This window comes from Enhydra lutris, unplaced genomic scaffold (assembly GCF_002288905.1).
Source record: "Enhydra lutris kenyoni isolate GAN:26980312 unplaced genomic scaffold, ASM228890v2 scaffoldscaffold61, whole genome shotgun sequence".
NCBI classification, from domain to species: Eukaryota; Metazoa; Chordata; class Mammalia; order Carnivora; family Mustelidae; genus Enhydra; species Enhydra lutris.
Window position 1 is genome coordinate 112,205 of NW_019154145.1, and position 10,819 is coordinate 123,023.

The window sequence follows — 10,819 nt, forward strand, 5'->3', positions numbered from 1 at the left end:
CGGGGCCCAGCGAGCCCTGAAGTGCTGGCGCGTCCTCCTGGCCGTGGCGGGGCTGCGGCTCCGGCTTCCGCGGGGCCGTGGGCTTCCCGCCGCAGCCCAGGAGGACACGGAGGGCGGCTGAGCGGTCAGCACGTGCACGACACAAGTTCCCGCGTGTGGGGAGTTGTGGCCTCTAGGGTGCCCGTTCCCCAAGAGATCCCCGCGCTCCTCTCCGGTCCGCGGGCGTCACCAAACCGAAACCCGCGTCCAGATAACCCCGCTTTCAGTTTTATGTCCAGTTGCCCAAAGACGAAGGGAACCTCCTCCACGGAGAACCGGGCTCCTTCAGAGAGAGAAACGACTCCGAGTAACGCGCGGGGACGATGGAGATGTGTCCTGGAACACGACTTCGTGCGGGAAGAGGGGAGGCCCACCACCATCCCACGACCGCCGCGGGGCCGCTGCAGGGAGAGAAGCGGAGAGCTCACGTCCAGGGCACCCCCACGCCCGGGTGTGGACCCACCGAGCTGTCCCCATAAACCCGAGCCAGCGGAGAAGACCATTTCTGTGGCGTGCAGCCCGGGGGAAGGCCTTCTGCTCACAGGCGCTTGGGGTTAGCTGTCCTCACCCACCGTCCCTGAGACCCCGACCCTCAGCCAGCGTGGGCAAGGGCAGGGTTTCCTGCCTTGATGCCAGCCTGCTCCCGGAAACCCTTCATAGCAGGCTGGCGCAGCAGGGAACTAACTTTCATCCCCCCTAAGGTGACAAGGTGTTGCAGCCGTGTCCCTGAGGAGACAGGGGAGGAGGGAGAGAAACACAGGGGCTTTCCCTGGTCTATCAAAGGGGCATGAAGAAGAGGGGGAGGCCCTACGTGCAGCCGGCCGGCCTGCTGCCGCCTGTGCCGGGCTGAAATCACACAGACCCAGGCGGAGGGGCCACCAGAGGTGGGGGGAAACGACGAAACCCGGGTGAAGAGAAGGGCACATGAACCAGAAAAAGCACCTGGTGCGGGAGTAGCCAGGAAGGATCCTCGTTGCGGCGGGTGGGAGCAGGCGGGGACCCCGGGCTTACCAGGGACAGGCTGGGGACCGGACCGCCCAGCAGTTCTCTGAGAACTGTAGCTCTCAAGGGAAGTTTAAAGTCAAGTTAGTAAAGCTTCCTCACTTGCAAAGGGAACACTGATGACTGGAGATGTTGCCTTTTGCCAAAATTATACAAGGACTCAGAGGCCTGTTTGGGAGTGTGGCTGCTGGGACCAGTGCGGGCTGAGATGGAAAATTCTTCTGCTGCCGTTGTGGCAAGTGGCACGTCAGGAACAGTGGTAGTCCCCGGGATCTGCCCAAGGCTCGGCTGTGGCAGCTGTAGGTGAGGAACGGGGAGACGCATCTGGGACTCATGGCCTGCTTCTGTCCTCGGCGTTCTCGGCTTCTCCTGCGTGCCCATCTGGAGGTCATGGTGACAGGGAAGCCTATTTCACAATCTTTAACCCATTTATCACCTGTGTTTACCTAGTAGAGTGGGTATTACTATCCCCATTTTACAGGTGATAATGGTAACAGTAGCTATGAATTGTGGAGCAGTTTTTCTGGTCGGGCGTCGTTATGGGGATAACACATTTGTGTTCTCATTTACTCGTCTCCGTGACTCAATGAAATAGGGCAATGATACCATTCCTCTTTTACAGATGACGGAAGTGAGACATGAATTCCTTGTTCAAGGTCAGCTGCTAGAGAATGTGGCAGTTAGGATTCTAATCCAAGCAATGTGATGTCAGCACTCCGTGCTCCTGACAGGTACTAGTAAGAGAGGCCCTTGCTCAGCCCATCTCCTGGCTAGTTGGAATGTGAAAAGGTTCGGAGGGAATTGGGAGAGAAATTGGGAGGGAAAAAGACACATGCCTGCGCAAACAACCTTGTCATCTTGCCTGACGAGCTTCACTGAAAAGACGTGGGGTCCTGCTTTCCTTTAAATGCCCGGAAGCAAATTAACCAGTGTGTGGGAGGTCCTACTTCAAGCTGGTCCTGTCTGTTCACAGAGGAAGCAGGAGGAGAGTTTCAGAAGGCGCAGGAAGGACCCTGAAGAAAGGCCTAGACCTGGGGCTGAAGCCCAGGACCCCGGAGGAGTGGATCTGAGGAGGGCTGCCCCAAGAAGCCACACTGGCGGTGGGGATCTGGCTTTCCAGGGAAACAGATCTCTTGATCTAGAATGTTTTTAAAATTAAAATAGGCACAGTGCCTGCTTCCGTCTGAGCCACAAAGGACAGCAACTTCAGTGAATAGTAATCGCTATTACAAGGTTCAGTCTGTAGCTTTCCACTTTGGAAAACATGATTTTAATCATCCACAGGCTATTAGGCACTTGGATACTAAGCAACAAAAACTAAACTCATTATATAGCAATTTAATATCAGAATGCTAATTTTCTTGTAGGGAAGATAGGGAGAAACTATATTCCAATCTAAAACATCAATATCTAATATGAAAGATTGGCCAAATCTGATCAGAAGCCAGAAAGGTACAGAATACAATCAAACGAAGTTTGCAAAATCAAGGTACAGTCTTCGAGAATATTTTACTGGCCCCTGAAAGACATGGTCCCTCTGCCATATGTAGTGACCAGCACAGGGACACTCACTTTAGTTTCTCTCTTTTATTATAAAATGGTTCTTGGGGCGCCTGGGTGGCTCAGTGGGTTAAGCCTCTGCCTTCGGCTTGGGTCGTGGTCCCAGGGTCCTGGGATCGAGCCCCGCGTCCGGCTCTCTGCTCGGCGGGGAGCCTGCTTCCTCCTCTCTCTCTGCCTGCCTCTCTGCCTACTTGTGATATCTCTCTCTCTGTCAAATAAATAAATAAAATCTTTTAAAAAAAATGGTTCTTATCCTCTTGGTGGAGGGGCCAGGGTTCACTGAAGAGATGTCGCTCGCCTGGACTGCATAGTCCCACGGATGCAAGTTGGACTGCCGTCCCTTTCTCTCCCACATTGGGAAGTGTCCCTGAAGGCGAGCGAGTGACAAGGGTTGCCGTTACAGGGAGAGCCTGCAGTCTCGCTCCCAGGCCACACTTTATTGTTGGTAACTCATTGCCGTGCTAACATCTTATACCGCAAAACCTCTGTGTTTAGTGGCATCGAACACGGACAGGTCTTCCCTTCTTGATTCCCCTTTCTGGTCTGGTGAATTTTGAGTGGGTGCTACAGACCCTGGGGTTTCTCAGAGATGACACAGGTGCTGTCTATCTCTGAAGGACATTCCTCCTCTGCTCTTTATCTATTTTCTACAAAGAATGTCTGGATAAGATCTCCTTGCCTGGCAATTGTGACAAGGTACTAAGTGTGGAGCAGGAATGGCTTAAACACACTTTTGGTCAGTTACTGCCGTTCAGTCTTATTGGTAACACATTTCTAAGCCTTTTCTCAGCATGAGCGACCCAGGACAGATCCGTTTTACACTTCGTTTCATCAGCTTCAGTTGCCCAATAGTTGTATTTTTTGGCTTTTCATATAAATTTTGGGATTTGAGCTATGTCTAGATTTCAGCCTCAAATCTCTTTATACATTAAAGAAATCAACAGAAAATAAGGTTCTATACAATTTAATTTTGTAGTTCATTTCCTAAAAAGTAGATATTCTTTTAAGTGAGAGATATCTACACAGAGTCATTCCATAAATGGGGAACAGCCAGTCTCTTAGACTAGTATTACCAGCTTTTCCCCCCTGATTACAAGCAAAGATTTTTTAAAAAATAAGATACCTGTAACCCAAAGAAATATACATTGATATTTTCTTCCATGGTGTTTCCTTCTAATATTTAACAAAATGGTAATCATATCTATATGTGGTTTTATTTCTTTTTTCTTTCAAAGATTGTATTTATTGGGGCACCTGGGTGGCTCAGTGGGTTAAAGCCTCTGCCTTCGGCTCAGGTCATGATCCCAGGGTCCTGGGATCGAGCCCCACATCGGGTTCTCTGCTCAGTGGGAGCCTAGCCTGCTTCCTCCTCTCTCTCTCTGCCTGCTTCTCTGCTTACTTGTGATCTCTCTCTGTCAAATAAATAAATAAAATCTTAAAAAAAGAAGATTGTATTTATTCATTTGACAGAGATCACAAGTAGGCAGAGAGCCAGGCACAGAGAGGAGGAAGCAGGCTCCTGCAGGGAGCCCACCTCGGGGCCTGATCCCAGGACCCTGAGATCATGACCTGAGCCGAAGGCAGAGGCTTAACCCACTGAGCCACACAGGTGCCCCTATTTTTTTCTTTCAGTGAACAGTTTCTAATGCTAGATTTTAAAAATCTTTCCATTTGACTGTACTGATACTGCCAAAAAACATTGTGATGAACCCCATTCATTAATTCACCAAATATTCCTGAGTTCCAAATATTTGGAAAAACTGTCCAACCCTGGTCAGTTGCTCGCCCCAATACCAGCTTCCTGCTTCCTCCCCCTGCACCCCTTCCCGTTGGTCCCCAGACCTCTCCTTGGGTGGTGAGATTCAGTGGTCCGCTACGTCAGACCTCTTTCTCTCTTTCTTTCATTCATTCATTCTTTCTTTCATTCTTTTTTTCTTTTTAAGATTTTATTTACCTGTCAGAGAGAGAGAGAGAGCACAAGCAGGGAAGTGGCAGGCTGAGCAGAGAGAGGGAGAAGCAGGCTCCCCGCTGAGCAAGGAACCCCATACGGGACTTGATCCCAGAACCCTGGGATCATGACCCGAGCGGGAAGCAGAAGCCTAACAGACTAAGCCACCCAGGTGTCCTCTGACCTGTTTCTAAATACGCTAAAAGTGAAGGAAAAACAACCTGTTGAAGAATCATATTCTTTCTCTACAAAGTCGCGTTTGCAACCCTATTGTCTTGCAGCAGGTTAAAATGTCCTATTTGGGTGTCAGCAGCTTAGTATGAACTTTTCTTCGGCATACATTCTTGCGTAGACAATCCCGATGCCCTTCAGGGTAGTGAGCCTAGGGCGAAAAGGGAACTTGTGCTCGGAAATGCAAAGAAGAAAACACTTTAATGTGCTTTAAGACTATTGGCCCAGGTATACATACCTTTTCTGGTTTTCTTTTTTTTTTTACCTTTTCTGTTTTACACACACACGCGCACACGCGCACACACGCACGCACACACGCGCATGCACGCACATATGCACAAACACGCACACCTGCACGTGCGCACACACACCCGCACGTGCGTGCACGCACACACGCACACACACGCGCACACACACCCATGGATACAGAGATCACTGCACAGATCCTCTCAAAGTTTGGGAGACTTGCATGTACGAGATTCTTTATTTCACAACCCTTGAGCTATTAGCCTATGTACAACATGATCTAATTAACATGTAGTTTTAATTAATGTGTTAAGAAGGTCTACAATACTTGATGGACAGAGCCACAGTATGTTATTTAAAAGCAAAACAGTAGGGGCACCTGGGTGGCTCAGTGGGTTAAGCCTCTGCCTTCAGCTCAGGTCATGATCTCAGGGTCCTGGGATGGAGCCCCGTATCAGGCTCCCTGCAGGGAGCCCGCTTCCTCCTCTCTGTCTGCCTACTTGTGATCTCTCTCTTTCTCTCTGTCAAACAAATAAAATCTTATCTATTTTTTTAAATTTTTACTTATTTATTTGACAGACAGAGATTACAAGCAGGCAGAGACGCAGGCAGAGAGAGGAGGAAGCAGGCTCCCCGCTGAGCAGAGAGCCTGATGTGGGGCTCGATCCCAGGACCCTGAGACCATGACCTGAGCCGAAGGCAGAGGCTTAACCCACTGAGCCACCCAGGCACCCCATAAAATCTTATTTAAGAAAAAAAAAAGTACAAAACAGTAATATCTTGAGGCAGCTCTATCACGGGCAGGGAGATCACCCATTTTATCCGTGGAATTTCTTCCATTTAACCAAATTTATTGAGTGCCTGTGTATTCTGTAGAAAACAAATCTTTTCACCAGTCCAAAACACTAACCCTATAAACACCTATGTAACTGAGGTAAATGTATCATTAAAAATAATGTTGTGTATGGGGATAAACAACAAGAGTGGTTTAGAGTGAGGGCTCAGGAAGGTCCTTTTGGAAAAAGTGGCATTTGAACAGATAGATACCTCAGGAGATAAATACTTGAGGGTAGATACCCAGGAAGGTGGGAGAAAGATGTTCTACAATGAGGGGACAAACTTTGCACCGTTCTGAGATGGGTCAAAGGTCAGGGAGATAGGGGTGAAACACATAATGAATTTAAATTTAGGAGCTAAGTAAGTGCCAGAAGGCGCCAGGCCGTGCGTGTATGCCTAAGAACAGGGTTTGATTTTATTCAAGATACAGCAGAAAAATTGTTGGTTTTAGGTAGGGACGAGCATGAACAATGTGTTCATACATTTTTGCCTGTCTCTCAAAGAGAATCTTTACGATAGGGTTCTACATGTGGACACCTGGGGTCAAAGACAGGACTGTGTTTCGGGCTCTTTCTGTTGCAAGAATTCATACCATGTCAGCTCAGTGGTGGGCGAGTGACCATTTCTCTCACCCTCAATAATAGTGTCACTGAAGAATTCTGTCATTTGAAGAAAAACAGTGTCCTGTTGTTGTGTTGTCATTATTTTCTTAAAGATTTTATTTATTTATTTGACAGACAGAGATCACAAGTAGGCAGAGAGGCAGGCAGAGAGAGAGGAGGAAGCAGGCTCCCTGCAGAGCAGAGAGCCCGATGCAGGGCTCGATCCCAGGACCCTGAGATCATGACCTGAGCCGAAGGCAGAGGCTTAACCCACTGAGCCACCCAGGGCCCCTGTTGTGTTGTCATTTTATTGTTAACTTGGATATTGGTCAATATTTGCTAATAGTTTATGTTTCCTCTTTTTAAAATTACCAATGACTTTTGTCCCTTTTCTGAGTGGGGTAATGTTGGTATATATCTTAATGATGTGAAGTGGGTTCTTTATTTTTTTAAAGATTTATTATTTATTTGAGAGAGAGAAAACATGAGCAGGAGGGGCAGAGGGACAGGGAGAGGGAATCTCAGGCAGGCTCTGCACCAGTGCATGGGCCCCAGACCAAGACCTGAGCAGAAATCAAGAGTCAGAGGCTCAACTGACCGCAACACCAGGCACCCTGCTTTATGCATCTAAGCACTGTTTCCTCAGGCCCCATTTCTTACAGATGTATTTATATACACACATTCTCCCAGTTTGCTTTGTAATTTTACTTGTACAGTCTTGCCACTTACAAGGGTACTTTGCTGTTGAAAAAAACATTCTTGTAGAGGGTGCCTGGGTGTCTCAGTCAGTGTGGCAACCGCCTTTGGCTCCGGTCATGATCCCAGGGTCTTGGGATCCTTGGGGTCTGCTTGCTCAGCGGACAGCCTGCTTCTCCCTCTCTCTCTGCCTGCCGCTTTGTTTACTTGTGCTCTCTACCTCTCTGTCAAATAAATAAATAAATAAATAAATAAAATCTTAAAAAAAAAATTCCTGTAAGTTGAAAATGTAGTTGCTATTACTTTGAATCAGAAGAAATGCTATCTGTTCCGGAGCCACCATTCATGAAAAACACTGGAATGGACCTGTTTACTTCACTTGTTTATATTACTTAATGTAACACAATGTAACACTTTCTATTTACCAATTTCTCTATAATATGCTGTTCATCTGCATTCCTGAAGCTTTTTCATACTTATTCTGCATTACATACTTAAGACTATGTTCTCAAGTCAATCTTTAATGCAAAAACAAGAAGGTAACATCAAACATAATAGCAAGGGCAGAATAAAAGCAACGCATTTCAGTAGCACCTGCGTGAACTCATTGCTACATACTAGCAAACCAGGAACACACCGAGGCCAGGACTCAAGGGAGTCCCCAGCACTGTAACTGTGAAGTATCCCTCTCCACCAGTCCCAAGACATCTGAGTTGATTCTCACATGTGAACAAAGCAGGAGGGAGGGTGTTAGAAGACCCCTCTTTATAAAGGGTCAAAGTTGTAATACCAAAGGGCATATACAGACCTTATCTGTATCTGGTTTTCACTTACAGGATTCATATATTTTTATACAGCCACATTTATCACTCTTACCTTTTGTGATAAAAACCATTGCTTTAGCTCTTAGGATGGTCTTCTCCACCTCCAATATTACAACTATCCACCCACAATTTCTTCTAACGATTGGAAAATGATTTTTAGTTTTTACAATATTTAGGTCGTTGGGTTCTTTTCAGTGCAAGGTAAGGATGTAATTTGTTTTTTTATTTTTTTTAAAGATTTTATTTATTTATTTGACAGACAGAGATCACAAGTAGGCAGAGAGGCAGGGGTGGGGGGCAGGCAGGCTCTCTGCTGAGCAGAGAGCCTGATGCAGGGCTGGATCCCAGGACCCTGGGATCATGACCTCAGCCTAGCCAAAGGCAGAGGCTTTAACCCACTGAGCCACCCAGGTGCCCCATAATTTATTTTTTAAAGAGACGTATTTTCCATATCAATTTGTGGGATAATTCATGTCTTTTCTATCTAAGTAATACCTCTTAAAGCAGAAACTGGAAAAAGTAGTCTGCTGATCAAGCCAAGCATTAGGTTAAGTGTAGAAAATGCTGATGGAGTTTGGAAAGAACTAGGACTATTGTGGGTCCTTTGTTGGGTGGTGCTAAGTCTTTGAAACATGTGCTCATTGATGCAAACTACTCTTCGTGCCCCACCACTTTTCCTTTTCTCTTTTCTCTGATACACTTGCCCTCTCTTTGCACTCTTGCAGGTAATTTCATGCTATAACCTGAGTTGTATGGAAGTAACTATTTTGGTCTTCTGGGCCTTCCCCAACTCTGCATCCCCAATTGTTGGCCCCAAACCATTGGCTCAGACCACATCCACTCCTTCATATTCACTAAGCTAAGGAAATGAGGTAAATAAATCTGTTCTAGAGGTAAAATGGAACCAAGGGCTAAATTCTAGGCAAAACAAATAGGAAATCTGGGAATAAACTAACTTACATTAGATAGAATGAGAGATAGTATCTGGGTACAAACATTGAGATGATGCCCGTACAACTGAATTGGAGAAAAATGTGGAGTTATGCGGTCACTTCTTTCCTAAAGGTAAACTTCCTTTTGTACTTACATGAATTTGTCTTACTTGAGCAGCCTCCATGAAATACACAGAACCATACGGTCTTCTATTTTATAGATGACTTTATTTAAAAAAAGAAAAGGTAATTTACTTAAAGCTGTTCATTGCTAGAATTCCTGGTCCAGCATTCAAACCAGGTAGGGCTTGTTTTTTTTCTGACACCATTTCACTCATCTGTTGTATTTTAATGACATATTTTTGTGTAAAATGACTTAACATTATTTCGTGATATGTCTTGATCTAACCAAAAACTCTCTGAGATGTATCAGAAGCAGGGCTGCGTTGAAAGGTTGTTTTCTTGACTGGGGTGCATCACAGAACACCTGTGCAAGTAGTAAATTCTCCCTCTTACATCCTCCCTCTTCCCATTTCTAAATTCTCCCTCTTACAGAGCAGCGAGGAAAAGAAGATTGATGAGTTGGATTGGAATCCCAAAATTTCCTGCACAGTCTCTTCCCAGTGATTTTCGGGTGCATATGCCCAAGGAGAACCAGAGTAAGAAATTTAGGTTGACTTGTCTTCCTTCCGAACTCCCAGTGGAGAAAGGTCATCAGGGAAAATACGTGACATCTGTCCATACCCGTCCGCTTATCTCTGAGACTTAGTAAACCATACGTTGGAATCTTCTCTCGCTAGACGCACAACTACCAACAAAAACAAGAGAAGCTGCTTCTCCTTGCACAGATTTGTGCTGTTTCTGCCCAACGGATCCTGGGCGGTCCTGTAATCCTGGCGGTCCCGAGTGTGCGTGCATGAGCCGGGGAACCTGGCGCCTCCCTGCCGTTCTTTCTGACGGTCGCAGTAACGAAACCTCCCAAGCCGGCTACCGGTTTTGCTCACCCACACCCTGACGGCCGCCCGGGCGCGGCAGCTCGGCGGGCGCACGGCGGCGCGGGGCCCGGCCCACCCGGAGCGGACGTGGGCCCGCATCGCCCCCGGCCCCGCAGGTCCGAGCCCGACGATGCTGCGAGCGCCGGGAGCTTTGTGCGCTCGGCTCCCGGCTCCCGCGTGCCCGCACGTACGTAGCCTTCACGTGTGTGCCGCTATCGAGTGCATGTGTGCAGATGTAGGAATATGCTGAAGCCAATTCGGAGTCGGGCGCCGAGGACAGGACGGAGGGAAGGTGGGTGTGGGCGTGCGCGGCGCCGGCCCGGCCGGGAGGGAGCCGGAGCCCGCGGCCCGCACCCCGCGCCCGCACCCCGCGCCCGCGGCGCCGCCGGCCGGGCCACACAATAAAGTCCGGGGGCGGGCGGAGGTGCAGGAGGCCGGGCCGGGCGAGCGGCCGCCCCGCGCACACACCGCCATGTGAGCGGCGCCGCGACCTCGCAGGACGCAAACTTTCCCCCGCGGCGGCGGCGGCGGCCCAACTTCCCGCCCCCGGCCCCGGGGCCTGCCGCGCGGCGCCGAGACCCCGTAAGTGCGGGCGGCGCCCGGCCCCCCGCGCCCCCGCCGGCCCGCCGGGCCACCGCCTTCCCTCCCTCCCGGCCGGGCGCGCGCGGGTCTCGGCGGCAGAGGGTTGTCAACATGGCGCCCCTGAAGCGCCGAGCCGGGGAGGGCGGCGGGGAGCCGGGGCGTCCGGGCGGGGGCCGGGCCGGGCGGGCGGGGAGCCGGAGCGGAGGCCGGGCCCGCGGGGGAGCCGCCGGGGAGCCCGCGGAGGGGGCCGGGAGGCGGGGAGGCGGCGCGGAGGCCGGGAGGCGGGGAGCACCCTCCCCCCGCGCGGCCCGGCCCCCGCCCGGAC

At 49.4% G+C, this 10,819-nt stretch overlaps 1 protein-coding gene across 1 annotated transcript in view; it reads left to right on the plus strand.

Moving 5' to 3' along the window:
- The first annotated feature begins 10,455 nt into the window (after positions 1-10,455).
- LOC111158629 (zinc finger MYND-type containing 11) overlaps positions 10,456-10,819 on the plus strand; it is a 121,050-nt gene continuing 120,686 nt past the window's right edge. The window contains exon 1 of the mRNA XM_022520790.1: positions 10,456-10,494. The gene's annotated coding sequence lies outside the window, so the exon portion shown is untranslated. The remainder of the gene's footprint in view (positions 10,495-10,819) is intronic.